The sequence below is a fragment of the Vombatus ursinus genome, unplaced genomic scaffold, assembly GCF_900497805.2.
Source record: "Vombatus ursinus unplaced genomic scaffold, bare-nosed wombat genome assembly UNPS02014799.1, whole genome shotgun sequence".
Taxonomy (NCBI): Eukaryota; Metazoa; Chordata; class Mammalia; order Diprotodontia; family Vombatidae; genus Vombatus; species Vombatus ursinus.
The window spans coordinates 50,047,528-50,075,235 of NW_020954577.1; the positions used below are offsets into that span (position 1 = coordinate 50,047,528).

General features: G+C 43.5%; 1 protein-coding gene across 5 annotated transcripts in view; it reads left to right on the forward strand.

The window, feature by feature from the left end:
* The window catches only part of LOC114050601 (src kinase-associated phosphoprotein 2-like), a 191,924-nt gene that overhangs the window by 20,074 nt on the left and 144,142 nt on the right, over window positions 1-27,708 (forward strand). The window lies entirely within an intron of this gene.

Consider the following 27,708-nt stretch of genomic DNA (forward strand, 5'->3'; position numbering starts at 1 on the left):
TTTGAAAACAGGCACGTTGGCTACTTCTCCACCCTACAGAACCTGATAAGGGTGATCTATAGCTATAAATTAGGCATGTGTATCGATAAATTAGCCATGCATATTAATTTGTGGCACTGAAGGTTTCATATAGACATAGGCGTGATTTATGCCTTCTGCCATGATATGATGATCAAACTGTGCAGTTCCATCTCTAAGTACAATTGCTGAATGAAAATATGCTTCCTGCAACAGAGCACTCCACATTTTATGTTATCCAGATTATTCCCTTTGGAAGCATAAATTGCTTTTATGAGGTATAAAATTATGTCTATTGCAGAACAGGGATAAGTCAAGTACATGCATAAGTGATAAACATTCTAACCACTGATTCAGAATAACACAATCTTTTTTTATACTCAGAACTTTGCACAATGTGTAGCAATAATAATCATATTCATTTTATGTTGAGTTCTACATTTTGGCAAACCTCGAGTTTCTCTTTTTGAGGAAAAAGACATTGGTTTTTTTGTTTTCGCTTCCCTATTTTAAAAGATGCTGCCTTCTCTTCTGCCACGGCTTTATCATCCAAACAGAGCATTAACTTACATAACCTAGTGTTCAAAGGCATCTTTTCTAATAGAGAAGGTTTTTTGCAATTGACAAGACATTATTTTCAGATAAAAGTAGAAATTCTTTTTATTTACTTAGTTCAGTTTTTTGGCTCATAAAGTAAAACGTTTTTGCTTTCACGCAAGCATAATTCTGTCTGAAACTATAAATGTGAATTATTCATAGTCCATGGAAAAATGGTTTGAATTTTGTAAAGCAGACTTTGAAGATAATTTCAAGACCTTCTTTGAAAAACAAAAAACAAAGAACCTCAACAAGCTAAGTAGCCACATGACCAAGAAATCATTCAGTGAATTTTCTTAGGAAGACTGAACAGTTATTAAATTATGATCATGTAGTAACAAAACAAATTAACTACGTTCTTCCTTTCTTATAAGTTTATCAAGCTACAATATTTAGGATGTTTCCAGGTCGAGGTACATAGGGAATACATGCAGTCTCAAAATACAAGGCATTAAAATTCGATGCCTGATTCTACATGGCGATGTGAAACTGTCATTTTGTTATTTTTTGAAAAATATTTGCCTAATTTTGATGAGTATTTGAATAAAGGATTTCAACATTTGGAGCTTGCAAATTTAAGTTTTAGGCTTATTTATTTCACATGTATTAACAACATTGTTTATAAGGTTAAATTTTTTTCTAAGACTTTATTTTTCTGAATTAAAACAAAACAAAACAAACCAACAAACCAATCCCATCACTCAGACTCCTCATTGCCAGTTATAAATATCATTTAGTTGCACGCATTCCTTTTTCTGGATCTTTACTTTTTTATTTGCATTGTATTCCTTGCTGAATCATTTTCCTTCATCATGTGACCTCAGCCTAATGATGTATTAATTACTAAAAAGATAATGCTTTTAACAATCAGTATAACCAAATTAGCACAGGTCACCTAAAGGCCTTTTGTCAAATCCGATGGTTGTTTTGTCCTTTTGACTTTTACCTTATGGTAGGCACTCACAAAGTATCTAAACTTTGATGGATTATAAACTCTAAGCATGATATGTATTTTTCATAATGCTAATGTAATTTTCAAGGTACTGGAAAGGTCAAACCTGCACATCTCTGTGTGCATTCTGAGTCTGTCTTTCCCTTTAATATTTCTTTTTCTCTGTTCTTCTGGTTCAAAAGTTCACTCAGTTCCCAAATGGCCACCTAATTTTCCAGTTATTCCCTCAAGCCATATGTGTTTTGGTTTCTTTATGGTTTATTAGGTACTGTAGGAAAGTAGCATAAGTTATATCTTCTAATGAAATTCAAGCACACTTCAGTGATGTTTCGAGTTGATTGCTAGTAGCAATTAAATCACAGCAAAGGAGGATAATGCATAATCTCACGAAGTCCAGACACCCTACCGAAACGGGAAAGGGCCGAAAACAACAACCAACCTTCCTGGCCCTGCCAGACAGGCCGTTTGCAGCCTGCTTTCTTTTATTGGCCGAGAGCCTGATTGATAGCAAAATCATAACTTGCTGCATGCTAACAGGCAGAGTTCACTTGTAGGTTATTGTGAGCTGATAAAGGGTTAGATGGAGTTTTGATTTTCGCATTGGACCTTGGAGCTGTAGATTAATGGAATTTCAATGAGAGGCTGGAGTAGCCACAGCTTTGTCAGAAAAACAGATGGAGATTCTATAGTCATGTCTGCTCATTAATACCAGTTGCTTGAAAGGTGTGCTACTTACTTCTCTATACAAAAGAGTTGAGATAATTGATTTTTGAGTGGTGTTTTTAAAAAAAAAACCCACACCTTATTGATGTCTAGGTTTGTTGTAACATCGGTGGTGACAAATTCGTGTATGGCTTGCAGCATCAAATAGTGTAACAATTTTTTTTCTATCTATATTTGGAAACTTTTTTTTCTGACGGGAAATAAATTTTAAATTCAACAGTAAAAATAAAATGCTTTGGAAGAAAAAGCATTTTTTATTTGTAAGTGATGATAAAAATAATGGCAAATTTTCATTTGGCGGAGGCAGTTTAAGAAGGAAATATTTAAATCATTTGGAAGTTCATTTTTATTGTATGTTTTAATTTGAGAATTATTCAAGAAAAATAATATAGCAGATTGGCTTCTTAAATTTTGATGCCATTGTGCGCCAAAGTATATTAGAGTATTAATGTGAATTAGGCGAGTTGTCGTCAGATAAAATTATATAGAGAATGGAGCTCCGTATCCTGTATTAAAGGTACTTTCCCTCTCAAGTATGTTAACACAATCATGATAGGGGTCACTGGGGTAGATGGAGTGGGCAGCACTGGGGAAGCTAATGTGTGATGATTTCCCCTTCTCAGATAATTTCCTATTCTTTGGCCATTTTTCACATTTAAAAATTATTTCTCCTTATTGAGAAGTATAAACTTTTTGAAATAATCTGAGATAATAGGAAAAGAGCACTTCAATTCCAACTGTGTCATGCGTTTGGAAGTCGCCCTGGTAAGGGGAAGGGACACAGGTGTTGAGGGAGAGGACCCCAGTGTGTCCCGCTGTTCCTGGCCATCAAAGGTCAAAACAACCTCGGAGGGCATTTGTTGCAAATCTGAATCGAGCCTAGGCCCTGATCACGCGATTGATAAGGACCTGGAAACCTCTGGGGAGAAGAACCTAGGACGTAAGGTGGAAGGAAGACCGAAGCCTCGAACAGCTGTGCCTAGCGCCACTGCCCTATTTTTCTTAGCAAAAAAAAAAAGGGGGGGGGGGATAGAAAAATCAGCTTGTGTAAAGAAATAGGAGTTTAGGAACTGGGAAAGCTTAGTGACAGAAGCAGCCAAGACACTCCAGTTGTAGTAGGTCATTTCGATCTCTTTCCTTCTGCTGTGCAGATTCAGTAAATGGAAATTTGGATTTAAAAACAGATAAATTGCTGGGTGATTATTCACTTTCTAAAAAGGTTTTGTTTTGTTTTGGTTTTTTGCTTTTTGAAATCACCCCCAGGATTCCTTTAAGTAGTGAGTTCTCCTAGTCTACCTAAATTATGCATAGGTTTGAAAACATTCCATGTATAAACAACCTTTGAGGAGCATATCTGTTTTGTAAAATGAGGCACGGAGCCATCCATTTCTCACAAAAATCAGTTGGCCTACTCTCCACTGGCTTCTGATGGAGTATGAAACAATGCTTTAAAACACAAAGCGCCCTCGAATAGGAATCGTTTTCCAGGCTCACAGATAATCTGCCACCTTGGCTAGACGTCGTCTCACCGTGGCATCGTAAGATACTTCTGATCATGAAAGCTCTCATTCTGTATACTTCTCATGTTCTTCTGAAGGCTGAGAATGGGCTTAGAGGTTATACATACTTCGCTTTGGCAGCGTCTGTTACAGTAAACCTTTTTTTAAGCCCTTTTTTCTGTTTCATCCAGTGAATGAATAGGCTTGTGTTTCTCTTGGGGTAGAGTTGAACAGAGAATGACGGCATTTATTTAGTAGTCCTGTTATATTGGATTGTTTGGCCAGGGAGCTGTTGGGGTTCCCCCAAAACACAGATGACATGCCCCCCACCCTCAAAAGCTGAATAGAGTCTTGCCAGGGTGAGAGTGCCGCAGCATGGAACTCTGTACGGCTGTTGTAAAGCCAGACACACACTGATACGGGAGAGTCCCACCCCAAGCAATTACTGAGCACCTTTGGTGTGCACCGTGTATTCTTCTAAGGAAGCCAAAGACACATTTGACCTCGTCGGTGCCCTCGTAGGGCTGATGATTGAGTTGGAAAGATAGGACATGTTTCAGTAAACATTTAATTATTTTCAATACTTTTTTCCTTAAATAAAAGAAACTTAACAGTACAAAGCGACCTTAGACAAGTACCAGATGTTTATATAAAGTACACAATCATTGTAACGATTATTTGTTCACAGCCTCATAAATAGTGTGTTTCTCCACACGTGACCTGACTGAAGCAAAGTGGGATCATGAGATAGTGGGCTGTGGTGTGTCGCGGGGGAGGGGCCGGTTCTGGACTCAGAGGGAGGTGGTTTTCCATCCTGCCTTAACGCACTCTGTCTGCGGGACCTTGGTGGACCACCATTGGCCGAAGGAGTTTCCACCTTGGGAGTTCTCCTCTTTGATGAAATCTCGGATTTAGACCAGAAGAAAAAAAAATAGTATGATTCCAGGGGACCTCTTGGTCGAGGGAATCTAGTCAGGTCTTGAGTCATGAACCAAATGTTTGATGGAAAAGCCCGGGAGAGGGACAGCAAGAACGGTGGCCTAGGAGGTAGGAGACCTGGGTTCTAATTCTGACCAACCATGTATATACGCTAACAGGCCTTGAGGGGTTCTGCCCTGGGCGAGTGTCTCTCTCCAGTCAGTCACCAGCCATTTATCAAGCTCACGATGTGCCAGGCCCTGTGCTCAAGGTCAGGGATACAAAGAAAGGCGAAGCTCCTGTCCCTGCCCTCAAGGAGCTCCCAATCTAACAGCCGTGTGCAAACAGGATAAATTGAGAGTAATTTATTTAAACAGAGGGAAGGCACTGAGATGAGGCCTGGGAAAAGCTTCTGGAAGGAGGAGCCAGACGGTGGAGATGAGGGGGCAGGGCGTTCCAGGCATGGGGCACTGCCAGAGGAAGTGCCTGGAGTCAGGAGATGTCTAGTGCCTTTATCTCTCCTCAGCTCTGAAATGAAGCGGTTGGCCGAGATAGTCACGGGCACATTTTGTGATTAAGGTGGGACCAGATAACTGAGGAGCTCGAATGCCAAGATAAAGAATTTGGAGCCGCTGAAGGAAGCATTGGGAAGCCATTCTGTGTGCCTGAGCACCAAAGTGGCATAACCCAGGCTTTTTGAGGGAGACCGATTTGGTGACAGTATCCACGCTCGATGGGAGGAGAAGCCACAATTTAGGAGGTTGCTTTGTGCCATCTACACTCGGAGTGAGATGAGGAGGGCAGTGGCAGGGATGATTTGGGGGAAAACATAAATGTGGAGAAGACTCGATCAGGACAGAGGATGGAAGAGAACATGAAAGGCCCCCTCCGAGGTTTGAAGCCGGGCAGAGCAGGGGACGTTTGGAGCTGGCTTGGGTGTGTGTGTGCGGGATCATCAGACGGCTCTGGCCGGCACTGCCCTGGCCGGCCCTGCCCTGGCCGGCACTGCCCTGGCCGGCCCTGCCCTGGCTGCTCTCTGTCCTCCCTCCGCTGAGACCTCAGCAGCTCCCGTGGCTGCGGAGGTCGTCTCTGCGCAGGCCATTCCCGTAGCTCTGTGTCCAGCCCAAGGGTCTCCGGAGCCTCAGTGCCACATCCCCAGCCAGCCCATTGGACGTTCCAAATTGGACGTCATTGGATAGGCGCCCCAGACTCACCCTGGTCCCAAACAGAGCTCGTTATCTTTGTTATTATTAATGCTCAGACATCGATTAAAGCATTTAATCCCCCCCACCCCAGTTCCTCAGAGGTCAGTCACCCATGTGCACAGCTTAGCTGTTGTCCTTGATTCCTCACTCACACCCCCACATGGACCGTCAGTAGCCAGATGCCGTTGTTTCTGTCTGTGCAGCCTCTCCCCCCTTCTTTCCACTAGCCCAGCCACTGCTCTGTTGGCCAGCATGGCCCCTTCCCTGGGCTTGGACAGGGGATCTTCCTGGGTCCCTCCTCTTCCCAGTCTGTCCTGATTTCCATAAAGCACAGGTCTGTGTCGCTCTCTACTCCATAAGCTCCAGTGGCACCCGTTCCATCTAGGATCACAGATAGACTTCTCTGTCTGACATTGAAAGTTCTTCCCAACCTGCCCCTTCCTTCCACTCTCCTCTTTTAACCCATTATGCCCTTCCACACACCCAGTGGTTCGGTCCTGTTGGCTTGCTTGAACCCGGGTCCTCCTCACTCGGGGGCCAGCCCTTTATCCACTGTACCATGTTGCCTGGCACATAGTAGTGTATAATACATGTTTGTTGGTTGATTGATTTGGGTTGTTCTATGGTTTCAGCAATTCAATTCAAAAAGCATTTATCAGGTGGCTGCTCTGTGTAAGGCATTATGCTTGGTTCTGGTTTGGGATCTGTGAGTGGCTCAATTGAAGACAGCAAATGGATCATGTTTTCCCTTGGAGTTAGTCTGTATGGTGGATGAGGACCGTCATGACGCTCTGGGGTAGGTGCTCTTGGGTGCTCCAAAAGGGGAGAAGATGCCACGCCTGTCTTTGAGCCTACAGGTGAAAGAGCGGGCCGAACCAGCATGCATGGAATTCAACAGGTCTGTCATCCCGTCTTGCCAGCCCTCATTCAGGTGAGGAGAAAGAAGGAGTCACTGATAGGAGGACAGCACTGGGTTACAGAGTCATTGCTGCCTCAGGAAGGAGGCTTATCTGGAGAGGCATAGAAGCCAAAAGAAAAAAAAATAAGTGAAGGTGGATTGCTGGAACCTCACTGTCCTGGGTTCTGCTCTCTGATCCCTCCCGACAAGATGCAGTGAGCCACTGTGTCTTACATGATATAACACGTGCCGAACATGATTTCTCTCTGAGGAAGGCACGAGACTTAATGAGGGTGAATGGCCCAATAAGGAAGAATTATTGCTATGGGAAAGATGGAATAATATCAATGAGACAGTATAGTTAGATGGATTAGAAACAGGGTGATTGGCTGAACTCTGTTGGTTCAGCGTCAGTTTGTCAGTAGGTCTCCAGTGGAGTGCCCCAGGGATCTTTCTTTGGCCCAGAGTGGTTTAGCATTTTTTATCAGACTTGGATAAAGGCGCACGTGGTATTCTCATCACATTTGCAGATGGCACCAGACTGGGACAGATAGCTAACACACTGGATGGCAAAGTCAAAATTCAAAAATACCTTGACAGGCTCCAGAACCCTGGGATGAATCTAGTAGACTGAATTCAATAGGAAGAAATGTAAAGCCTTAACTTGGGTTTGGAAAATCACCTTCACAAGTACAGAGTTGGGGAGGTGGGGTCAGACGGCAGTCTGAGAATGATCTGGTGGTCGTAGTAGACTGCAAGCTGAATGGAAATCAGCCTTGGAGTGTGACAGCCATTCCTAGAAAACCCAACCCAAGCTTGCTCAAGTTAGCAGAATCTTGGACTAAACTAATTCCTGGGAATTAGGTGATAGTCCTTCTGAAGACCCCATCAGCAGGACTGTGTGCCTTTCTGGGGGCCCTGGGTTAAGAACATTGCCGAGGTGCTGGGTCTGGGAGATGGCAGCTGGGGTGACCAAAGGCCTCAAGTCCATGTTGTATGTGGATTGGTCGGGGGGGCTGGGGGTGTTGAGCCTAGGAAAGAAGACTGTGGCAAGGGCGGGGCTCGAGGACTGTCTTCTGGCAGAGACTTGTTCTGTCTGGCCGAGACTTGTTCTGTCTGGCCCCAGAACAGCCCCCTAAGCAGGGGGAGAAGGTGCAGAGAGGCCAGACTGGGCCCAAAGTCAGGAAAAGCGTCTTGGCTGTTTGAGCTTGTCCTTAGGGTTGGGCTGCCTCAGGCGATCACTGAGGGATGGACCGAGCACTTGCTGGAGGCCCCGTCTGATTTTATGTGTATTGCTCTTTTCCCTTTTTGGATTTTTTCTGTGGAATGTTGATTATTTAAGGGGAAATTCTAGTTGATTGAATTTGGAGCAAGAATGTGCTTAACCTTTTTACTAATGCAATATGTAATTGTCTGAACCAAGCTTAAAAAAATCCACATGACCCTTTGGGGAATTTGTTCTAAATGGGATTCGTGTACAGGTTAAATCCCATTACATCGAACTCCATGGGGCTCGCCATAGTCTCTGGTTTATTGAATGAAGCTTGAAGTAAGTGCTTCTCTACAGGGGGCTAGACCATTCCTATTATTCTCCCTCGCCTGTGGAATGCAGAGATGCATATGACCAAGAGGTGGTGAGAACCCCGGGAGATGGGGGCCTGGCCCTTTGCTGGCTGCTGAGACAGGGCACCAGAAAGGGGCTTTTCCCCCTTTGCTTCCCAAGCACCAGTGGGCCTGGGCCCTCAGCTGGCTGTGCCCTTGAGCTGGAGGCCCAGGGCTTGGGATAGATAGCTCCATTCCACAGAGACCTCCTTCTCTTGTTCAGTTCTCTTCTGTCCCACTTGTTCCTGCCCACCGCTACCACTCTGCCTAGTGGGAGTGGATCTTCTCCAGGACCCTATGTGGTTTTGTGCTGAGGTGCCCAGAATTAGGGGAAGGGCACAGACAGAATATAAGAAGCTTGTGTGTGTTTGTTGGGGCAGGGGGAGAGAGGAGTTTTTAGCCAGGTCCTCGGTGAGTCCAAATGAGGCAAGAGCCCCAGTGGCCCTGGGTGCCGGGTATGGGGACTCTGTGGTCTGGGCTGTTGCGGCCTCTTGGAGGGCCTTCACGGTACTTTCTCTATCCCCTCACCCCCCAGGGCTCTTGAGAGATCTCAGAAGCCCCCAGCAATGCCTGCCTCTGCTCCTCACATGTGAGGTTACTGGCAGGAGGGAGGCCAAACCTCTGTATGCTGTTCCCACTCCTTGGGGTCCAGTTCTCGCAAGGACTTGAGATGCCTGTGAGTGGACCCTCTCTGACTGCCTCTCTCCACCAACCTGGGCAAATTCCTCAGGGGTCTCACTGAATGAAGACAAGGAGAAGGGAGCCAATGAGGGAGATGGTGAGAATGGCTCATGGACTTCAGGCCTTTGAGATTGTCTGGTTCGGCCCTCTCGTTTTATATACTTCCTCGAGGCCCCCAGAGGCTAAACCTCTTGCTCATTGTGGCCCAGTCGGTCCACAGCCGAGCTGTAGCCAGAGTCCAAGGCCCCTCCTTGTCTGTTCCCTGCTCCTCGTGGGATGCGAGATCCCCTGGCCCATGCTGCTCTGTCTGCCCAGGGCCCATTTCTTTGATGTCTGGGCTACCTGGCTGAGCTTCCCAGTAGCAAATGATTGTCTCAGAGATTAAGCCATGTGTGTCTGAGTGCTTTTCATGCACATTAACTTAATGAGTTCAATTCTCCCCATCCTATTGGCAAAGGCTCATTCCTGAGGCAAGAGGAAAAGGTTTCTTTGCTCCACTTCCCCCTCCTGCCCTTTTCACCTGAGTCTGTGACTAGTGAGAGGGAGAAGACGTTAGCCATCCTTGAAGCGGGGTGCTCAGGGGCCCCTCTGTGTGGCAGGTGGCGGTGAGGGGACAGGCGGGACTGAAGAGGCCCTACTCTGAAAGGAGTTCGGCCCTGGGATATTGGATATGGGATAGAATTATTCCCTGGCCCTGCCTCTGGGCAGATGTTCTTAAAACACTAGAAGGACCAGGTACATCAATTGGTGCCAAAATGTGCTTGTTCCTTTGAAGCATTCTTAAGTTCTGGGCCTTCTAGGGTTTTAGAGGAAGGCTCTGGATTTGAGGGGACTTGTGGTAGTGATTCCCATCCCCCCCAATACAATTAGTGCTGCAGCGGAGTGGAGAAAGCGAAGGCACAAGGCAGGGTGGCGGGAGGTGGGAGGGAGAACAGATCTGCCAAATTCCTCATTAAATAAGCGGGTAACAAACTTTGTCTCAGTACGACCATGCACAGACTGCGTGAAGGCCAGAAGCGACTCCTGTAGAGCAGAGCCGGGCGTCTGCCTGGAGTGAAATGGCTCTTCCCTTCTTCCAACCTCGCTTCTTCCCAAAATATCGACTTCTTTTATTCTAAGGAACTGGGAGATGAATGTGCTAATTAGAGGAAGAGTATCACAGTCCTGGTTTTAATATCACTGTTGCATTGTGTATATTTTTACAATTGCTCTGCATCTGGCAAACAAGGTAATTTTCTCACATTCTCAGCTCAGTAGAAATCTTGTAATTTCACCATCTTTAAATTATGTGTCAGAGTGGGAGTGTGTATGTGTATGTGTGTGTGTGTGTGTGTGTGTGTGTGTGTAAACACACACATATTTCCCTGCCATCAGTTGGGGATGAGATTTCACTCTGTATCTCTCATAGTGAAGCTCTTTGTGCTTCTGACAGTCTGTCCAGATGGTAGGTTTTTTCTGGTATGTGTATGTTTATAATCATAGGGACAAGGACCGAGTCTGGACATGGATGATTTCATTGGAAGAAGGATTTCCCAGATGAGGAGATGGCCTCCACCAGTGCAGATAGGAGCTGCCTGCTCTGTCCGTATTGATGACCTCTCAGAAGTTAAGTTGGTTTGGGTCAGAGACAGACCTTGCACCCAGCCTTCCCGGCTCTGAGGCTCTCCATTTGTTTATCATAGGGTGTTTCGTTTTGTGATCCTCTCATTTTAGGGGATGAAATAGGTGAGAAACCTTAGCATTTAAAAACTGGGGCTCGTATTGCCTAGAGAGCAGTGATCTCAGGAAGTAACACTCAGTAGTCTTTCAGCTGACACGCCTTCTGGTACACGTGGAGTGGAATCACTCGGAGAGCTCCCCAGCCTTGGTTTTGGGACTGTATTGGACAAAGTTATCATTCACCCTCCATAGAAAAAGCGTCTCTCTCTCTCTCTGACCCTTTGCCTTCTGGGTGTATCCTCTGGGCTTAATATGGCGCTTGGCACATGGACAGCAGCTTAGTAATACTTTTTCATTCATTCATCTGAGCCATTGTCGAAGCAGGAATCATGAAGATCTGGGCTTGGGGGAGGTAAGGATTGACAACTCCTTCATTGCATTTATGGTAAAACCGAGAAGAGCCGGGTGTATCCTGGCCCATGCCCAAGATTTGGGGGAGCGGACTTCAGAGGCCCCAGATAAAGAAGAGGTGCCATGGATTTGAATTCCAAGGGTTAGCCTAGGAGGGAGGGGACATTCTAGGATGAGATACTAAAGGTGTAGCCAGGAACAAATCTATGAGGACGAAAGGGGACTGGTGTGAGTGCACAGGGGACTGGATGGCTCCATGGGACTCACATTTATACCTCTCTCCAGAAATATATACACACATATTCACATGCATGTATATATGAACACACATGTACATACATACATATGTATATGTATATTTATATATGATGGGAGTGAAGGCAGGCTGCAGAGAATGAATTTAGCAGTGTGCCATGGTTCTAAAGAATGGCGGGAGTCAGAACAAGCTGAGGCTAGCCAGGATTCCTAAAAGAAGAAGAAAGCATTCTTTTTTCTTTTTTTAACATGTGGCTTTGCTTATCCTTTTTGATCTTTCTGTGACTTTGGACCCTTTGCCATATTCCACTTTTAGTTGCTTTCTCTCCTGTGTGTTTTTATGATGCTGCTCTCTCCTGGGTGTCCTCCTTCAATGGCTCCTCACCATCCTTGCCCTCCTTTGATGGCCCCTCACCATCCCTGCCCTCCTTCGATGTCCCCTCACCATCCCTGCCCTCCTTCAATGGCCCAGCACCATCCCTGCCCCTTGCCATCCTTGCCATCCTTCGATGGCCCCTTACCATGCTTGCCCTCCTTCGATGGCCTGTCACCATCTCTGCCCTCCTTCGATGGCCCCTCACCATGCTTGCCCTCCTTCGATGGCCTGTCACCATCTCTGCCCTCCTTCGATGGCCCCTCACTATCCTTGCCCTCCTTCGATGGCCTCTCATCATCCTTGCCCTCCTTTGATGGCCCCCTCACCATCCCTTCCCCCCGCCATCCCTGCCCTCCTTCGATGGCCCGTCACCATCCCTGCCCTGGCTCCTCTCTCCTTTGCTCTCTTCCCATTTGACTTGGTGATCTCAGAAGCTCCCAAAGGGTCAGCTACTGCCTCCATCCAGACACCTTCCGAATCCACGTTGATGTGTCTTCCCTCTTGGAGTCAGCTTTGACTCTTGACTCTCCTCCGTCCCCTAGAGCCCATCTGATGCCAGGCCATCTTATCCCTTCTGCCACGAGCCGCTCTCATTGTACCTGCCTCCTGGTTGGTCTCCGTGCATCTCATCTCCTTGCCAGTTGAAGCATCTTCCAGAATGATCTTCCTAATGCACAGGCCTGGTAATGGACTCAGCAACTCAGCTTGCATTTTGTTAGGGTTTGTTGTGTACAAGGCTTTGAAGAGACAATGACAAAAGAAAGCTGTCTCTACCCTCCAGAAGGTTATAGTCTAGCCCAGTGAGAGTTGGTATATGTAGACAGATACCAAGTAGATACAAGATAATAAGATAATGGGGGAGGGGAGGTACCAACACATGGGAGATTCATGTAGAAACAAAGGTGACCCTTGAGGGGAGTTGTGAGGGGACCCAGGGATTGGTGATGAGTGGTGGATGTTAGGCTCAAGGGACAGCAGATGAACAGTTTCGACATAGGAGGCGGGACAATGTGTGAGAAACAGTAAGATCAGTTTGGGGGGATTGTAATATGTTTGAAGGGAAACAAGGTGCAATGAGACTGGGGAGGTGGGCTGGGGTCAGATCATAAAGGTCTTCAGACGCCAGGCGGAAGTTTACGTTTGATCTCGATGGTCCTGGGGAGCCACGGAAGTTTACTGAGCAGGAGAGGGACGCAGCCACGCTGGCCCTTGCGGCAGACCACCCTGAGAGTTGTGTGGCCCCTCTGTGGGTTATCTCTAATTCATCCTTTATCTCTCTCGTTTGTGTGTAGTTGTTTTTGTGTTATCTGCCCCATTGGACTGTGAGCTCCTTGAGGGCAGGGACTGTGCTTTGCCTTTTTTGTGTCCCCAGCACTTAGCACCGAGCCGGGCACATAGTAGGCACTTTGTAAGTGCATAATGACCAACTGAAAGGTGGATGGGAATAGGGAGAGACTGGAGGGAGGGAGACCAAGCAGGAGGAGATTGCAGCAGTCCAGAAGTGAGCGGCTAAGTGTGGAGCCAGGGTGGGAGTAGTAGAATGGAGAAGAGCCAGATGAGAGCTGGGGAGGGAGAAGTGAGGGTGGGGCGTGGATGCTGGGGCTGCAGATGGGCGGTGGTGGCCTCCAATAAAATGAGAACACTGGGAGAGGGGTGGGGTCTGGAGGGAGGATGATGATTTCTCGTTTGGACATGATGGGGGCATCCAGCTAGGCCTGTCCAATAGTCAGTTTATAATGGGAGATGGCCGCTCAGGAGAGAGACTGGAGCTGGCAGTTCTCAAAAGTAGAAGTGCTAAGACCCTGTGGGAGTGTACTGGAGAAGGGTCCAGAACTGAAGTTAGGGGTCTCTCCATAGGCCTGCTACAGAGGCTGTCCAACAGCAGAGGTGGCCCAGGAGCCAACAGGGTTCTCCTCATTTCCCTGTCCAGGGAGGGCTTCTCAGATGAGTGACTGGACACTTACTAGCTGTGTGACCCTGGACAAGTCACTTAACCCCAGTTGCCTAAAAAAAAAAAAAGAAAGAAATGGACAGCTCAGGGCAGTCTGTCAGTTGTGATCCAGACTGAGTGAGTGAGAGCCCCTGCCTTAGTGGACCCAGAGCTAGAAAGGGCCCCAAGGGCTTTCTAGTCCAACCTGCTGCTGCCCCTCAGGTCTGCCACAGTTTCCTCTCCGTCTGTGCTTCCTGTCCAAGATAGTCCTGTGGATGGACTACCCATCCTGGCCTGTGGCCAGGGGACTCAGAAGGCATTGCCAGGAAGGCATCTGGACCTCATGACTCAATTGGTATCATCTTTGTGTCCAAGATCTAGGCAGTTCACACTCTGGGGCATAACAGCAACATGGAGGCCCACGGTCTTGGTTCTGTCCCCGATGCCCAGTCTAAGTACTCTTAAAACCAAGCCTCTGGGCTATCCCCATCACTTCTCTCTCTTTCATGATTCATAATATTGTTTTATTTCTACTCAGGCGCTAGTCTCAACATGCACCATGGCAGGCAGGGTCCCCTCTAGAGAGCAGAATTGGGGATTTTCCAGATGGTGGCGGAAAATCCCAGGGCTGCAAATATTGTGATTGATTGATTATTAATTGGTTATAAATATTGTAAGTTATTGTGATATCATGCCAGGAAGCAAAATTAGGAAATTTGTAACTGACTGGTTTTATATTATTTGAATCATCTAGAAACTTTTGGAAATCAGTGTCTGTGGAATACAGTAAGCCACCAGGTGACCAGAACATTGGCAGGCTGGCCTGATAACCCTCTAGTAAGGGACGTTTTCTCTGGAGCTTTTAAACATACTTGAATCTGAGTCACCCAGCTTCTGTTGGACTCTTGGATCCACATACTGACAGATTTAGAATGGGAAGGGGCCTCTGAAATCATCGAATCCAGGGGGGTCTTTGCTCTTTTTTTGGTGTCACGGGTCCCTTTCTAAGTCAGTTTAGTGAAACCTATGGACCCCCTTTTAAAACGATGTTTTTAAATGCATAAAAGGAAACCAGTTATGGCAAAACACAATTATTTAAAAAAAAATTCACATTCCCTCGATCAAGAACCTCTGATCTAATCCAGCAAATAGAATTAGAGGGGAGGAGAGTGAGCAGTAAAAGTGCCTTGGCCAATGTCATGCAAGTTGTGAGTGGCCAAGGTAGGATGTAGATCTGGGTTCTGTGGCTCCAGATCTTTCCCCTCCATCATGGTGCCCCAGCAGCCATCTTTATCCAACATCTCCCTGACTCTTTTAGAACATCCCAGATGAGGGCTTGTCTCGTGAAGGGCAGCCCACCATCCCCTGAGGCAGCTCATTCCACTTTGGGATAGCCATGACTGTCAGCAAGGGTTCCATGACCTTTTCCAGCCCAAAAGTGACTCTCTGTAAGTTTGTTCCTAGTTCTGCCCCATGGAGCCAGTGTGCTACCTGCTTCGTCCGTGATGGGCTTACACTTACTCATGGACCACTGTCCTTCCAGTTCTTCTCCAGGCTAAGCCTCCCTAGCTATGTCAGCTGATCTTGTGGGATGTTCTCCAGGGGGCTGGCCATCCAGGCTCTCCTCTTTGGGTTGTGTACTATGTGGCTTTTCAGAGCCTTGCCTAAAAGGGGGTGCCTAGAGCAGCAGACAGTTGGCCAGTGATGGCTTGGTGGGCCTGGCCAGGGCAGAGGATGGTCAGGATGTCATCTTGCTTCTTCTGCACCCACCTCCCTAAACACAGCTTCAAGTGACTCTTTGCCAGTGGTTTTTGTGAAGATGTGGGGTCCCTGTGTCTGCTGAGGCTGAGCTCATCACCCACCCAAACTCCATTTCTATTGTGCTCTAAGTTGTACAAAACACTTTAGATACACGATCTCATGGGGCCTCCCCACAGCCCCGAGAGCAGAGTGTGAAGTGTCGATGGAACAAATCAACGTCAACGTTAGCTTGGCAACATCAAATGCCTTCAGCCTCCTGTAGAGCAGCCTTTGGCCGTAGTTCAGTATTTCCAGAATTTATGACTTTAGTGTTCTGGGCAAACCTTAAGTGACCTTAGTATGATCAATCAATCAACAAGTATTTATTAAGCACCTACTGTATGTCAGGCATGGTGCTAGACATTGGGATTGTACCTACAGAGAATGGAATAATCTCTCCTCACAATGAGCTTATGTTCAAATGGAGGAGATGACAAATACTAATAAAAAATAGCGACATTTATGTAGTGCTTTGAGGTTTGCAAATTCTTTATAAATATTATCTCATTTTATCCTCACCACATCCTTGAGGGATAGGTCCTGTGATTATCCCAGTTTTACAGATGAGAAAATATCACACACATGTATATATGTGTACACACACATGTACATGTATGTACACATATGTACATATACTTACATATATACATATACTTACATAAAAACACACTGGTTAAATTTTGTTGGCTAAATTGGTCAGATACAAGGTAATTTGGGGAAAAGGGCCCTAGCATTTGGGCAGATGAGGACAGGTCTCATTCAGGCGATAGTGTTGGAAGTGTGTTTTAAAGGAAGAGAGAACCTCAGACACATGACACTTACTAGGCAAGTCACTTAAACCCTATTGCTTCACCCAAAAAAGATAAATAAATAAAAATAAAGGAAGAGAGAGACTCCTGAGTGTAGGTAAGGAGAGAGAGTCCATCCTAGGTATGGGAGACGGTCAGAGCAAAGGCATGGGGAGAGTGTGTTGTGTTTGTTTGTTTGTTTGTTTTTGTTAGGCAGTGGGGTTAAATGACCTGCCCAGGGTCACACAGCTAGTAAGTGTTATGTGTCTGAGGCTCGGATTTGAACTCAGGTCCTCCTGACTCCAGGGCCAGTGCTCTATCTGCTGGGCCACCTAGCTGCCCCAGAATGTGTTGTGAGTGAGGAACAAAGAGGTATTTGGTAGAATTACCGAGGGTAGCTGGGGGAGTCTGGAAAGGTAGGTTGGGACCATGTCGTGTAGGGCTTTTAAAGCTCAGTAGAGGAGTTTAGGCTGTATTCTCACGGCCAGCGGCCTTGTGTATGTCAAGTGTAGGCACGCATTGCGTTTTCAGACACTCATTTCATGGCCAGTGCATTGATGTTCTTCTCCTGACACTGCCTGGCTGTTTTGAGGAAATGCTTTTCTTGGATGGGGTATGGGCATGACTTAGTGGGTAATGATGGAAATGGGAAAAAACACCTGAGCAGCACATCATAGATCCAGAGAAAAAAACAACAACAAAAAAGTGTAGAAGGGGACACAAATGGGGATTTTATGTTACCTTGTTTAATGTACTAAGTACTCTTAAAACCATGTGAAATATGTTCATAGTTGTGGGTTTTTGTATTTTTAAATAGAATCCTGTTGCTTGTTCTTCGTATCTTGCGAGGTTTATGTTTGTTGGTAATTATTAAATTCTGAGGAAAGAAGAAAATGTAAAATGAAAACCACAAGTTACCGTGGCAAACAAATTGATTCTTCTTTGGCTAGCTTTATGATGAGTGTCTTTGAGCCCAGCTTCATGGGACCTTGGGTGATGGACACAGGCTGTCTGTGGGCCATCCTGGAAACCTTTCTTGCTTGCTAGGTAGGGCAGAATGCGTGCATTACCAGCAGAGTCTTGGAGGGCCCAGGGTCTCCTCCATTAAAGGAAGACATTCTTGAAGGCGTCCGTAGACACAAAAACTCACATCTGAATTTTGTTGTATAGATGTGGGTTTTCATATATTAGATTTTCTTAAAATGAAATCAGTCCGTACTTTGATATGTGATATTTTGTAGTCAAATCCTATTGAAGTTGTTTATTCTCTTGAAGTTATGTATTTGAAATTTTGACGGCAACATCTGCTCATTAGCAGTCCTACCCTGTCAAAGGCAAAATGTCTTAGGATTATTGTTGACAGATTTCTTTACAGGTGTGAAATTTAGTTTTGAAATATAATATAGTGACCCTTGTGGCATACCTGATTTTTTCCCGATACGAATTTCGACTTTTAAAATCATACCTTTTAAAAATTTCCCTCTATGCCTTAGGGATGCAGAGATCCGCTCCTTCCTTGTTGACATCGTTTTTCTCTTTATCTCTTTTTTCTCCCCTACTTTCTCATTATTTTCATCTTCCCTTTCTTTTATCTTGCCATTTCTATCTAGTTTTCATCTATTATTAAAAATCCATTAGGTAGCCATTACACTTCATATTTTTATGAATCTATTTGCATATACGAACCTAGGTGGTTGGTGTCCTGCAACCCGGACACTTGTGTGAACTAGCTGGTAGAACCAAAATCGTTGTCGTCTGTTTATTGTGGAAAGTGAAGGCTTAACAGCTGTTTATCCCAAAATGGTGATGGAAAAAATGTGTCCAAGGAAGCCAGAATGGCCACGGGTAGCCTGAATTTCCTGTCCATGTTCCAGCAAAGCTGTTAAGGGATCCTTGTTAAAATTGAGCTCTGTATGGGAAAAGGTCTAGCAGTGCTCTGGGGGAAGCACATGATTCCTGAGCAGAGGCGGCCATCAATCAGTGCAGGTGTCCAGGCACCGGGCAGGGACTGAGCGGGTCCCCAGAGACTTCTGGGAGCAAGCCGCACCCTGATGCTCTGACACAAGCCAGGAAATCCATCAGAGTAGATTTCAGTGGACATTGATCAAATTTGTGTGGAGGTGATTGAACTCATCTTTCAACAGGGGCCTTTCTGGGCTTCCAGATCTTAGAGAATCATGGTTGCAGAGCCAGAAGGGACCTCAGAGTCTGTGTACCCCCAGCCCCTTCATTTTACAGATGAGGGAGCCACTTTTCTATTAGAAAAGCCGCTTTTATCTCTTGCTTTTATTTGCTTCAATAAGCTAGCCTGAAAACTTGATTTCTTAACCAGACAAATTTACTAATGAAACAGATTGATTTTGTAGTTAATAAAAATAGCTAGACTCAATTCAAATTGTTGTTGTTCACCAACAGTGAATTGTACTAGTCAACACCCTTTTTATTTGGAAATTTTCTTTTTTGCAACTGTTTTACAGGTAGGTTACTGAGTTTTTTAATATTAAGGTGGAAACTTTAGCTATTTTGGCCTACACATCTCAAAATGATATAAAGTAGCTACATATGCTCAGAAACAGTAATACACTATGGAAGATTAGTGATACAAAGTCCAAATCTCAGCGTACATTTTTCTAGCTATTGCTCAATAAATGGCACCCCTGTATTTTAGTAGTATGGCAAAAACTGATCATGAATTTCTTACAGTTGCATATATTAACATGTATTTTTCATCCTTTTACACTATTTAATTTTAACTGAATATTTCGTGGATTGGATTTCAGTAGTGCTATGAACATCATAGGTGATTAATTAATGTTGAATTGAATTACAGGATGGAAGTGGGAGAAGTATTACAAATTGGGGGAAATGTAGTTCATTTGGGCTTTCATATGTTTTCAAATGCACATTAAAATGCATGAGATGTGGTTTTCTCTCTAACATACTAACATACAAGAAAATGCAAATTATTCTTTAGGTCATAAAATAGTCCTTGGGAATCATCTTTTCACTGTGAATTTAAATCCACTGAAGGATTAATTTTTTGAAAAACATGCAGAAGGTTGAGAGCGCAGTTACCAAATGCAAAGCAAAGAGAAAAAAAAAGGGCTCAGAATTTTCAAAGTAGCGCTGTGGCATAAAAACTTGAGCGCCGACGACTTGTAGCCTATGGCCAGTTGCAGCAGTCTGTTCCTCAACTTCTGCTCTGGTCTATTTCCTGTGACAAAAAAATCACTCTAATATTTATTTGAAACTCATTCTCTCTGGTTACTATTTATCATATTCTTTGTTCCTTCCTTTCCTACCTTCTAGCATGTTGGAACCATTTGAACCATGAATATCCACTTGTATGGTATTTAGGACCTGTTATTAAAATATCATGGGAAGGATGTAGCAAGTTGGTGATAATTGATTTATCCCCATCCTACTGAACCTCCCGCTTTTCTTCCACTTTGTCCTCCCTTGGGCAATAATCACAGGGTCGAGCTGCCAATCTGGAGACTTAATTTTTTCCAGCAGTGCCATCTGGCTCCTTGGCACCAGAAGTTAAATTGGTTCTTTGTGGTTTAGACTGAATTTGTTATATTGTTAGACAGTTGATAGGGTGTCTCCTGCTGCCAGATCCTAATTTTCTTTTAACTGATTATTGATTTTTATTTAGAGATTTATGAATTTTTGTCTATTCTCAGATTATGGCAAAATTTTAACAGGAGAAAAATAGAATAAACAGCATGTATTTGATTCCATTCTCTTCAGCCTTGTGGCCTGATTCCTTTTAAACACTTAGTAGCTTTTTCTTTTAGAAGAGATGAACTTCATGTCAATTATAGAGGTTGTCCTAGGCTACTTATTTTCTTTTAAACCTGTTTGTGTGTGTGTGTGTGTGTGTGTGTGTGTGTGTGTGTGTGTATGCGCCTTTCCTCATTTTTGTGGTTTTAAAATTCTGGTAAATAGATCTATGGATTTCTAAATATCCACAGTAGGAAAATAGCTGTTTTCATACTCCTTTACACCAAGAAGGAAACTTATTCTACTTTGGCCACCAAGTGACATAAATAAATATCCAACAACACATAGCAGCAATCTGTTGGGGCTTTTTTTAAAGGGACGTTCCTGGACTTGTTTTGTCTTTCATTTTGTAATCTAGTCATATTTGGTGGTATCCATAAGCAATTTAAAAGATTTGTGGATAGTGTGTTTGATTGTGCCTTATTTCCCAAAACACCAGAAACTATCACTTATACATTAAAACAGCTTATGTTGTACAGTAATCTAAAAATCCTTTTATTGATGACAGATAGAGATTGGAAAAATCATAAGTGAATTTAAAGATTATCTTACCCCCCAAAAAGACCGCCAAAATGTAATTTCAACATTTGTAATTTCCTAAAAAAAGTTTAAGTTCAGATAAGTAGTCGTTTGATCTCATTTGATCATTTAAGCCATATCATGCTTTTATTGCCTCTTCATTGCCTAATTAAAAAGAAATTAATATGTTATTTAATGCATCATAATAATCTTACATTAGTTATCTATACCAAGTTTTCAGAGTAACTTATCCACATGAAAGCATTTTTTCCCATAGTCCAAACTTCTAATTAGAAATATATAATGGATAATCCTTCTTGGAGTAATTGTCTCTTACCATATATTAGAAATATTTATTTTGAATCATTTTTATTACTGGTATGTGAATTAGGAATGTTTTCTGATAACTAAATGGTTTTAATTAGCTGTAAAAATACCATATCAGCAATCTTCTATATAGCAACTAAAAATGTCTTGTGTTAAAATTTTAGAACGATCTTAGAGCATTTGAACAGAAAAGACTGGGATGCCATTCTGTCCCATTATTCAGGAGTTCAAGGCTTTTTTTGGTGTGTGGTTTGGTTTAAAGTATGGATAGCAAAAGAAGCAATAAATGCCACCCTGTTAGGAGAGCTAGATCAGATGTCAGCGAAATGATTCATATGCCAACTGGAAGAGTTAACATGCATTTTATCCTACTGTCTAGCAGGAGGAGGTAGGCTATAGAAAAATGAATTCTTCACTAAATAATTTACAACAATTATATCAAATTTTAATAACTTGAGCTAAGAAGACATACGTTGTGATTCATGCGTTCACAATCATCCACGTGAGAGATTAATTGTGCTATCTTTAAACAGAAATATTCTCCTACAAATGTTTTTTAATTGGCAAATCATGATTAGTTTTATATTTTTAAAATAGCATCCGATCAGCTTTTTGGTTGGAACTCAATGGGCAGATAAAATATTAGAGCTAATCTGTTGTCTAGGATGCCAGGTCATTAGAATTTGTGCTTAATATCAAAAGATACCCAGAATTGTTTGTTGCCTTTATCTTAACTCAAATATGTAAAGGGGATACTGTAGCATTTTTCTTTGGAATCACAGAGAGTTCAGTGACCTTTCTGTGGCAAATTATGTAGAAAGAAAATATTTATATTCATTTAAAATAACCTCCATGAAGAAATAGTCTCATTACCCTGTTTGATCAATTTCTTGTAGCCTGAGCTGTAGCAGGCTGCTGTTTGCCATTGGCTGATGGAATACATTGAGTAGTGGCTAATGGTGATGGTGCTCATCAGGACAGGGTTCAGCCAGCGGTCAGCAACAAATAATTCAAGACTGTTTCTAAGTTTGTGGCTGGTGGAATTTGCTTCTTGCCCGGAGCCAGCGGCATTGCTGAGCTTGGCTATTTGATTAGAAGAGAAGCATATTTGCTTCTTAGCAACTGGGCATTTGCACAACCCATAGAACTCTGCTGCCTGCAAAGGTTTTCCTTTTGTGATGGTAGAATAATACTTTATTGTTGATTGACGGACAAAAGAAGTCGCGGGCTAGGCGAGCCCATAGCCAGTTGGGGGTTTGCTTTTCAACGGCTTAGACGTGATACATAATTTCATAAAAATACAAACAATAAGTACAGTATGAATATTTGCTGAAATTGTGGATGAAGTCAGTCTCCAGTATGTTAGCATTTAAGGATGCATTTTAACAAATAGGTTAGCACAGCTTGAATGCAATTGGATACTGTTGTTTTTTTGCCCAGTAAGTCCAATGATAGAAAATCAATTTTGCTCCTAGTCTATGTTGATCCATTGATACTGACTTGTTGTTACCATCTTTCAATAAAAAATAATAGCACAGTGTGTACATTTCATTAACAATGTTGGAAGTAAAATGAATGTTTTAGTTGGGATTTTTACACTTTGTGAAGTATCAGAATTAATATAGATAGCCTTAGAAGTCTGAAACTTTGGATTCTAATAAAGTGTTTGTATGGAATTTGGAACCTATCATTTCCCACAGGAAATGAGTCTGCAGAAGAAAACGTGCGTCTTCAATGGAAGACAAAGCTATTTATAACCCAGCAGTTAAGAAACCAGTGAGAAAAGAGAAATTCGGGAAGGAGATGGTCTGGGGTTTATGATCCTAGGGGGCCAGGGCAGGAAAAAGCAAATGTTTTTTATGGTTTTATAGCTTTTCTCACTCACACTGTATGTCCTGGTCTTTAGCAGCAGAAATTCAGAGAAAACCCTGCAGCACAGTGATTTGGGCTCAGACAATGCTGATTTTATTGTTGTATTTTTGATAATTGTCACTTATTCCTTTCAACTATCATACTTTTTTTGGTAATCTGGTCTGAATAGTCATTGCAAAAAAAAAAAAAAAAGCCCAGAAAATAAACAAAAAAACTAACTCCGTATTGCTAATATATTTTAAAGCTTAAAATTTATTTTTATCTATGTTACTAGAGTAATTTTTGATGCTAAATTGAAATTACATATGTAATATTAGAACTCAAATGTCAAAATATAGTAAGTTTTATTTCTGAATATTCAGTTTTTTAACTACTTTTTTCAACTTAGGGGAAATTGGGCTTTTTTTTTTTTCCGTTTCTGACTCCCAAGAGAAGCTAATGGCAGATAACAACATTTTGGTGTTTTAAAACAAACAAAAAAGTGCTTTGGCATGAATTTTACAGTAAAAATCTCAAGGCGTGTTTTGGGATTTAGGGAGAGTTAAAGCAAGTGCTGGCATTAACACAGACATAAAGTGTATATGGGCAAATACACTCATTTCACAATAAAAGGACCTTAGGGCATATCACTATGCATAATATGACCACGACTGTATTTACTTACTAATAAATAGTCACCTCAGTGGCAACCTAGGGTCCAAAAAAGGCAAAAGGGTGAGGTTGAGTGATTTGATATGGTCAGGCAGTAATATACCTGATCAAATCAAACAGCTGGCCTTTGTCGACCTATGGCAATCTCCTTGTAACCGCTCTCTCTTTAAAAGGAAGGAAGAAATAGCAAACCAGAGCTCTAAGGAGCCGTGGAAAATGCTTTTAAGGCTGGTTCAGTTTGTTTAAAAATGCAAATGTTTGAGGACAGGCCAGGCCAAAGGCTGGTCTCTGTGCACCGCCGCATTTGGGGGTTTTATCTAAAACATAAGCCGGTAAAGATTTGTGCTGCTGACGTTTGCTCCGGAGCTAAATTGTGGGAGTTTTAGGCAGTAAGGACAGTGTTCTCGAAATTACCAATCTCTCTTGTTAGAAAGACAGAGAAAATATACTTTAAAAATTCTCAGCTCTAATGAAGTGACATTATTTGCATTGGCTAGTTTTTATATAATCTCAAAATACCTTTAAAATGTTTTTTTTTTTAATAGACAAAAGAGTTTTTGTTGTTGTTGTGCACTTATAAAACCTGCCAGTGTCTAGGAGAGTAGTTTGTGAACCCGACCTTTGTCCTTCTGTACGTGCTACAGACTTTCTGCCTTTGGGCATTGGGCAGACTTGGACCGATTGTCCTTAAGGAAGCAAGCTACTTCTAAAATTCCGAGTCTGCAGATCTCTTTGTTGTTAGTTCACCTGTGGGAGCCGGGGGTGGGGCAACCAGAGCTTTCCGAAAGCTATTTTTCCCTGAAGGAGAAAAAAAGTATTTTTGTCTGTTCACAAGAAATTTCTGTGTTCTTGTGGCTTGCCTTGATTAGACCTTGTTATTTTCTATGGAAAATATAAAAGACTATACTTTTAGTGGCATTAATGGTGAATTGTCATTGATTTATATGTTGCCTTTTCCAAGCATTAAGGTATATTGCAAATTATACTTATTTAAACATCATTTCATTCCCCATTAAAATGTAGTGGGATAACATAGCAATTTTAATGAGCTGCACCAATAGTTCACTGTAGTTTGAGGATGGAAATTACGAAGCATATTGTATACAGGGAAGGTAATGGGGGAATCTATGTGGGTGAGGTACAATTACTCTGGAAATGGTCTAGTACTGTGGTGTTGATCAGTATTATTACCAATTTAAGTGTGGAGTCCCAATTAATAAATAGTGAAGAACTCTGTGCCTGATTTCCCAGTGTGTTGCACTTAAAACATCCTAGTTATAGATTCAACAGAACATTTCCCACTTCATATATGTCTCATCATAGATTTTTTAAAATTGAATTTTGGGTCTGGGAGGGATTTTTGAGGTCATACCATTTAAAGCCCTTATTTTACAGATGAGGACCCTAAACCTGAGGATGGTCAAGTGACTGGATTTCCGGAGGGGTAGAGCTGAGAATAGAGCTTGGGTCTCCTGATGGCTGGCCTAGGAGGGCCCTGCCCATTACAATGAGCTGTGGCAATCAGTGGTAGAGAAAAGTGAAACAGAAACTCGGCTTTCTGGCCCCACATTCAGAACATAGATATATGTGTATGTGTGTGTGTGTGTGTGTGTGTGCACACACATATACATACACACATATACATATATATACATATACATGTATGTATGTATATATGTGTGTGTGTCTGTGTGTGTGTGTATATATGTGTATATACGTATTCTGTATATGTGTATGCATCTATATACAGAATGCATACACACTTTTTTTTTTTAACCATACTACCCCTTCTGTTTTCATCCCACTTATTGGAGTCAGATTTATCATGATTGGACCGTTCTAGAACCCGGAAGTGGTTTGAGCATTAGCCTGGTTTTCAGGTAATTTTTCAACCTCACAGTTCTTCCCAACTCTTCCCTCTCTCTCATCCCCTGGCCCGATCTGTTGCCAAGTCTTGTCAGTTCTGCTTCTCATCTGCCTACTCCTCCACTCCCACAGCCACCACCTTAACTGAGGTCCTCATCCCCTCTCGTGCCTCAGCTCTTGCAGGACCTTCTGAATTGGTCTCTTTGCCTCAAGTGTCTCCCCCTCTGTTCCTCCCCACCACCCCCAGCTATTAAAGCATAATCTGACTGTGTCACCTCGCCTGCTCAAGAAGCAGCAGTGGTTCCCTGTTGCCTTCAGGAGCAAACACAAGCCCTCCATTGGGCGTTTACAGCCCACTGTGTGCAATCTGTTTTACCTTCCCTGTCTGCAGGATCACTGCATGGTGCTCTTCATGCACTACATGCCCCAGCTAACCTTTCCCACGTTTAACCTTCCATCTCCTTCCACGTCTTGCCTTTGCACGGCCTCCCCAATCCCCTAGGGCTCTTTTCTCGTCTGTTGATATCTCCATCTTCCTATAAAGCTTTACTCAAACGCCATACCCTCTACCAAAAGGCCTGGCCTGCCCTGCACCTCCTCTTGCTGGTGCTTTGCCCCCTGAAATTACCTGGTACTTACCCTGCCTCATTTAAGTCCAGCTCTCTGACAAGTCGTGCATGACATCAGGTCCTCTTTGAGAATGAAGGACAAACAACAACAATTTTGTGTTGCCCCATCATTTTATCTTTATTTCCATAGGACTTACCACAGTGCCTGTCACATCACTGGTGCTCAAGAAATGCTTCTTGAGTGGTGAGGTTCCTTCAGAAAGAGCAGGGGGAACATATGGGGTGACATTGTGTTTGGTTTCCTTGTTGTAGTGGTGAATATGTTTATTGAACCCATGAAAGATCAATGGCCTGTCTGAAACCAGGCAGATGGGGTTTGGAGAGGTGGGGTGTGATGCGTAGTGGGAAGACTGCTGGGTTTGGAGTCAGGGCGGCCTCAGATGCCAGCTGTCCTGCTTCCTACCTGTGTGTCTGTGGTCAAGCCCCGGCCTCCATGGGCCTCTCTTTCTTCATTTGTAATCTGATGGGATTGGACTAACTGATCTCAACTGGCTTGTCCGTGGTGAGGGGACCATGATTAACGTAAACTCTATTGCTTCATGATAAAGCAATAGTCAACCCTTGATTTAACTGCCTATGGGTAGTAGTGGCATGAATAATCTAAAAGAAAGTTATACGTGATTTTGAAGTGGATTCTAGGGATTCTATTCTGTACTAGAGTTACCTTTCTAATTGCGTTTTGTTTAGGTTATTAAAATTAGTGTATTAATTGACAAGTAACCAGTTGGGGTTTGACCTTGCTCAAGTGACATGCTGTTTGATGGTGTATGGGTCACATGCTGCTGTCTTTGGCCTGTGTCCCCTTCCCTCTGCTCACCTGGCAGCCTCTACCAGGTCAGACCTTAGAAGCGCCTCCTGATGGGTTTCCCTGCCTCCTTTCTCTTCCCTCTCATCGTCCACACAGCTGCCAAATGGAGACTGAATCCTGTCTCCTTCCCTGCTGAAAAAGCTTCCATGGCACCATATAGGACCATACGCAAGCACTCTTGCCTGGCTTTAGAGGTCTGCCACAGTCTGGCTTCCACATCCTTTCCATGTCTTATTTCAGATTATTCCTCTTCATGCCTTTTATTCTTATCCAGCTACCCTTGGGCTATGCCCTGTACTGGACAGTCCCCACACGCGGGAGGCGCGCGTTTTTTTTTTTTTCCTCTTTTTAGGCAATTGGGGTTAAGTGACTTGCCCAGGGTCACACAACTAGTAAGTGTCAAGTGTTTGATCTGAGGCCAGATTTGAACTCAGGTCCTCCTGACTTCAGGGTTGGTGCTCTATCCACTGCGCCAGCTAGCTGCCCCTGAGGCGCTCCTTCTTGACATCTGCCTCTTGGAACCTTGGCCTTCTTTTAAGACGTGCCGCCGGTACCATCTCTGGCATGAGGGCTTTCCTGATACCCAGAGCTGTGCATCTTTCTCCCGCTTAAGGTTACTTTGTGTGATTTTGTATTATAGTTGCAATTGTTGTGTCTTCCCAACAGAATGTCAGCTCCTTGAGGGCAGGGATGATTTTTTTTTGTCATTGTAGCCACAATGCTTCTATTAATGCCTTGAGGATAGTGAATACTTAATAAATGTCTGTTACGTTTGTTTATTCAGGTGATTGCTTTATGGTGGAGACTTACCCTATAATGAAATTGTTCTGATAATTTAGTAACTGCCTTGTATGGGCTTACCTTATAAGAAGTTATGCTGTGTAGCTGTTAGAGTTATAGTAAAGTGTAAGAGTATTCAACATATGCACTCAAGAGAG